Genomic DNA, 6934 nt, shown 5'->3' with positions numbered 1-6934 from the left:
AAAAAAAAATATATATATATATATATATATATATATATATATATATATATATCTCACCTAATTCGATGTATATGAAATTTATGAGAAGTAAAAATTCTAAAAATCAGAATCAGATTAGTGGTGACTTGGGGTGCGGGGATTACAAGGGATCTTTCTGGAGTGAAGAGGATGACCTAAAACTGGACTGTGATGATGGTTACCTAATTATAAATTAATTAAATCTCATTGAAATGAACATTAACATGAGTTAAAATAACAATGAAATGAACAAATAAATGCTACAGAATGTAAATTTTCCTGCAATTAAGTTATTTTAAGAATAAAAACATTCATACAAATAAAAATAAAAATACTTTCTGAAATAAATGAGTGACTAGGAGAAAAAAGCAAAGAACATTCTGGGTATTTTCCAAATGTAACATTTGATGAAAATGCTAACACAAAAATAAAACCTATAATCGTTTTTTCAGAAGCCATTCTGAAAATAATTTCATGTCCATAGATTGATCAAGATAGTTATGAAACTGTTGCCACAATAGAAATTTCAAAGTCCTAAGAAATTAGATATCTTGTCAACCATTTTATTTGAGAGTTATTCCAAGATCTACATGAGAGTATGTGCTCAATTAATTCTGACTAAACAAATGAATACACATAATAGGTCATTTCTATTTCTCTAGTAATTTAATTTAAACTTATATCAAATTATTATTATATATTCATATGCATTTATTGGAAATAAGAAGCAACTTTAAATATGAGATAACAGTCGTATCAGCATTAATCATAGATACGTAAAAATACATTTTGCTTGCTGTTATGTTTTTATTACATCTAAAGCAAATTAGTAAATAGAAATCAATTAATTGCTCCTATGAAATGATATCACTCTCCATAAACACACTAGGATTGTAAATAAGAGCTACTTAAATTTAAACATGCATGGGATATTTATTTCTAACTAAATAAGAAGGAAATGATACATTATTTCAAATTAAATGTTTTATTTATAATTGTTGGTATCCCTTTCAATTATTTAATTAAACATTTTATTAGAAAAACATTTTCTCATTGTTAAATTACATATAAGATGGTGTGAGGGGGAAGAAAAAAAGAGAGAGAGAAATGTGTTACAGTAGATGGGGTAGAGAGAGGTGATGGGAGGGGAGGGGTGAGGAGGGGAGGATAGGAAGGGCAGTAGAATACAACAGACACTAGTATGGCAGTATGTATAAACATGGCTCTATAACCAATGTGATCCTTCAATCTGTACATGTGGAAAAATAAGAATTCATACCCATTTTGAATCAAATGTATGATATGTCAAGATCATTGTAATGTTTTGAGCAACTAATTAAAAAAAAGAAAAACATTTTTCTCTTAGTTTTGTTTTAAAGACAGTTTTTTAACTTGGACAATATTTATAATACTCATATACAGATGAACATTTTATTTTTTGTTTAATTCAAATAAGTGCAAACTCCTTAATCATTCTTATCCTTTGTTAACAAAGCAATAAAATAACGTATTAAGGCACTTTCATTTAAAAGTATGAAAAGATATCCTTTCTCACCATGTTCATTTTGAAATTTCATATTCATCAGCTGCAGATATGCTTTTGGTGTCTTACTCCCTCGTTTATAATAAACACGATTAACCATTCTCTTTTTGACACAGCTCACGGAGACAGGCTTTGATCCAACTGCCTCTTGGCTAAGCCTCTAGACTCTGGGACTCAAACAGATCAAAACTACTGATTCTAGGATAAAGACTTTGAAACTTTATGTTTTCCATGGAAAGGCTTTAGAGTTCACTCTGTAAGATTTGCAAATTAGAACATTTTTTCTAAGTTTTTAAAAATATGTATAGGTTAATATGTAATGATAAAAATTAAATTTGTCTTGTTTCATGGCAATCAAATGAGTTTTCACTTAAGATATTTTTCTTAAAAATGTTAATTTAATATTTAATTTACACTTCTTGAATTTTGGATTAAAAGCATTCTTGATAAATTTCATGCTGAGAGTTATGATTCTAAAATTATAGTAAAATTAGGAAGTTCTTTTTATATAACAATTTTTAGTCAATGACATTTGCATTTCATGTATCAATTTAACTTTGGGGACAAAGATCACCTCATAAAATGACACTGAAATTAAACTAATTATCTATGTCATTTATAGAACCATGCTTCCTATTTAATAACTGAAATAGTTTCCCTAAAACAAGATAATGATAATCTTGCATTTATTTTTGAACATTCTGTGAGTTCAAAATCTTGAACAAACAAAAGCAATCACTACACTATCTGAGTGTCCTTCTCTTCTAAATGAACCTGCCTAGGCTGAGCACTATGATTGACAATGTGATTGTCCAGTCTTGGAACTTGATGTCCTCTAACCTTACTTCTACACAGTTATGGATAAATACTTGCATCTTTCACGAACTGCATTTCCTCTGGCCTATAATTATTTTAACTACGTCTTTGTCAATATTTATATTTATTTTCTACATTCATTTGTGTGATTTTAACATAGATATTGCATAAGTACTTGTAGTTAGCAGTAAATATTGCTTTTCTGGGGGAATACTGACTTTGATGGAAAGAAATCTTGTCTCCATTTTAAATAAACTACTTAGAGATAATTTTGTACTTCTCTTCTAGGGGTAAAGAGTATTTCAAATTCTCTTTGAAGACTGTGAAATAAATGAAACCTGGAATCTTTGACAACAATCAAAATTTCTCTCATTTTACTGCTCTACTCTCCTATTCAATAAGAATTTCTAAGAAATTCAATAGTGGCCATACATATTACCCTAATACAATGATTATAGAATGGTATATTTATGCTGCAAATAGAATTATCTAAGAAGGTGAGCATTTTAAATATATATTGCCAAACTCCTATGTAGAACAATAGTTATGAACCACTTTAAATTTTGATCCTTTTTTATCCCATAGACACAATTTTTAATATAGAGAAACTATCTACTAATTGGCTCATGCTTAGCCATCATATAAGAAGCTTTTGTGCTATGTAAGTATATTTTTAAATTTTTATTTTTTATTTATTCTAATTAGGTATATATGGCAGCAGAGTACATTTTGATTCATTGTATATAAATGTATTTTTAATATTTCTCAGAAAAATATAGAAAATATCACCAGTAAACACATCACAATCATTTTAAATATTTATCCTATGAAGTTTTCTAGCCTATGAATTTAACATATATTATTTTTACACTTATTTGTTAAACAAATATAAATTTCACTGATTATCACTATTATGTTACATTTTATAACTTGCTTTCTGTTCTTCACTTTGGCTTATTTTTATTCTCTGGTAAAGAGAAGCTTAGCTTTATAGCACCTGTCAGGATTCCTTGTGATGTTTCTCTCAGAACATTTGGATAGTGGTGCATGGAACAGTCAGTAAGAGATATCAGTGCATTGTATAGCCAGTCATCCTTTTGCTTAGAAACTCACTAAATCCTTTTTATAACACACTTCATCATTTCCATCCACAGGCCTGAAATCTAAAGTCTGCTGCACTTAAATGGTATAGCTCAGGTTTTCAAGCTGGTTTTATTCCAAATAAAAGTAATATAATGCATTCTATAGAAGGTATGTAGGTAATAAAATCTATGGGTATTTCTGTGATTTATTTGAATGTTATATTTGTTTTCTATGAACTCATGTAAATGATACAAATGTATATGTGTATAATGGGTATGGGGGAGTATGTGTATGTATGGAGAATGGTGGAGATCTAAAAATATTTTAAGAGACAAATACTGCCAGCCTCTATTCAATATGATCTACTTATATAAACTGTTTATGTTACATAAAGGTTATAAATATACATATATGTTTATTTGTGCAATTGCAGTAAATACCAATCATTTGGAAGTTGCATTCTTAAGAGAAATATAGGACCATCAAATGAAAACTGTCAAATTATGTATAGTCTTATAAAATTTATGCAGCATTTTAATGAGGCTAACTGACTTTAAATAGAATAAACAGCTTATAGAACTAAGATATGAACAAATAAAAAATGTAAAATAGGAAAGGAAACAGATAATAAAGGCCAGGATTCTTTTCTTGGCTTCTATGTTCTTACATGATTTGTCTCCTCCCTAAATCTGAGATGGCAATGTCTGGTAGTCACCTATGAGTTTCTGCTTACACTGCATATTTTTTGTTTTCTCTTTTTTCTTTTTGTACACAAATCAGAACCCTGTGACCTGGTTTGCCTGATCAAGGCAAAGTAAACTGAGAAATACATTTATTGGCAGAAGAGGAGGAGGGATGTGTACCCATATTTCGAAAACAATTTGTCAGCATTTATCTAAATTTGTGTTCATCATTTTACTCTAAAATCCTATTTCTACAAATATGTCTTTCAGAAAGAAAATAAAACTCCATCCTCACAGAACAAGTCATATCTAGAAATGTAAGGAGCAGTTTAACTGTGTAGTCAATAAAATAGCCAGTGCAAACATGCCCAACTGGTAGGCCAATAGTTTGGTGATCCAGCTGCCCAATCTAAATCCCTCTAAGCCCTAAATGTGGTTTGGCTGTTATTAGTTGTAAACATTGAAGGTGGCAGTAGTTGCAGGAATCTCAAAGCAGTTACTGTGTACTTTATCAACCTAGTAAGACTGATGAAGATTGAAAATGTAGACCAGTTCAAGAAAGAAATTAAGTTGGAATCAACTTTCCAGTCCCATTGTATCCAAATTCATAGTTTTCAGTGCAGCAGATTATCACAGCTATTTTTGTCTACTCAAATATATGGAATACTATTTGCACAAAAATTTATTGATTGTAATAAAAATGAAAATAATGTACTCCCCCCAAATAATGTTAACTTATACAATGCTTCTTATATAGCATAGAATAAAAATGGCAGTTACAAAATTGACATGGTTTTATAGTAATTAACTTTAGAAAGATGTCAGCAGTATATGACATTGCAGTAAATAAAAAAGAGCCGATTGCATATGAGTGTGTATAAAACTATGCCATTTGGGAAATAAAGAAAAATATTTATGTAAATAATTGTGATGATTTGTAGTTTTCCTTATGGTGTTTTGTTATTTTTACTTTATCAAGATGATGCTTCATATTAATAAATATTCTGTATTTTTCTTCCCTCAGTACCCACTTCTGTTTATGCTCACTTCCTTAATTCTTTTGAAGAGGCAATTATTTATTATTTTCTTGGTATATAATTTCTGTCTTCTATTACACTTTCCCCATTCTCTTACCATGATCATTTTCACACTGAGTAAAGCACATATAGCAAAACTTAAAGGAAAATAATTGTAAATATGAATGTATTGTGTATTTTTTTAATCCTGTACTATTTTGGCAATGGAAAAAATCTGACACAGAAAATATCAAATATCAAGAGAAAATTAATAAAGGCAAGTGTGGAAACCTTTCCTGAACCTCATTCAACTTCATCATTTCATAATCAGATCCTCCATATACAGGAGTTGGTTGTGGCATAAATATGTGTGTCTCAAGAACAGTGTTGTTAAGTAGAAATTTCACCTAACATAAATTTAAAACAATTCCTACATTTTAATATCCCACCTGAATAGTGGTCAGATCAAGGGATAAAGATGACCACTCTGGAATGAAGTTTATTTCATCATCAGAAACCAATCTGAAAAGTAGGAAGTGAAGGAAGACTGGAAGGCTATGTACATTCTTTCATCCCCAGGATCTCATGCAACATGGGCCAGAAAGCCATCATTCCCTGACCCAATCAGAACCACCTTCTCTTTAAGCCAAACTTTTGTGTGTGTTTTTTTTTTTATTATATTTTCATTCTAGTTTTATTGAAAAGATGTTTTTTAAGTTCTTGTATGCCACAGTTGGTACTAAGAATATAAAAGTTTGGACTTTGTTCTGATGTGAGCAAATCTTCCCATGTTGAAACTTACCAATTCCAAGATTGAAAATATTCTAATCTCACACCCATGGGTGTCACTAGTGAATACACATATGAAAATGTTTCTTCTAGTGCTAAACTTGTGGATTTCATGTGATGTATTTTTTAAAGCATAGTAATTTTCAGAAATATATTCTTAGGAATAGATGGTTTCTTTTCCTCATATACCCATTGTTTGATTATACACAAATTTTATAATAATTTAATGAAATAAATGTATGATATGTGCTATGCTATCTTAGAAATACAAATCAATTCTTCAATCCCAAATACAAGCTCATTTATATTATTTGTTCATATTTATTTGACTTAATAGCATATTTCTTTTTTTATTTTTTATTTTTTATTTTTTTATTGGTTGTTCAAAACATTACAAAGCTCATGATATATCATCTTTCATACATTTGACTCAATTGGGTTATGAACTCCCATTTTTACCCCAAATACAAATTGCAGAATCACATCAGTTACACACTCACATTTTTACATAATGGCATATTAGTGACTGTTGTATTCTGCTACCTTTCCTTTCCCCTACTATCCCCCCTCCCCTCCCCTCCCATAACAACCATAACCATCTAAGGGAATCAATGTGCTGTACATAACATAGCATTTCCCTAAAAAGTCATGCTACACCGTGAGGCATCAATTACTTCAAATTAAAGTCAATCACAAATAAACTTTATCAGTTACTACTGCTAGAATCAACTTATAATGAGTTTAATAAAACTTTAAGAGTATTGCATTGAAATAAGAATAATGTTTGGAGAACTACCTGTAAGGAGTAATCCAAAATCCAAATATATTTGGGTATTTTATGTGAATGGTGAAGCTATTGTTTCACTAGTGTATTATTTTTTTTCTAAAAGTTTAATAATCATATCATTTTTTCCAGATTTATTTCCATAGCATTGTGAAAACATATTCATCCACTGATTTTTTTTCAAAAATTTTGAAGTTCCATT

The sequence above is a fragment of the Marmota marmota genome, unplaced genomic scaffold, assembly GCF_001458135.2.
Source record: "Marmota marmota marmota unplaced genomic scaffold, marMar, whole genome shotgun sequence".
NCBI classification, from domain to species: Eukaryota; Metazoa; Chordata; class Mammalia; order Rodentia; family Sciuridae; genus Marmota; species Marmota marmota.
The sequence above is the reverse complement of the archived record's forward strand: the minus strand, read 5'-3'. Positions refer to the sequence as shown.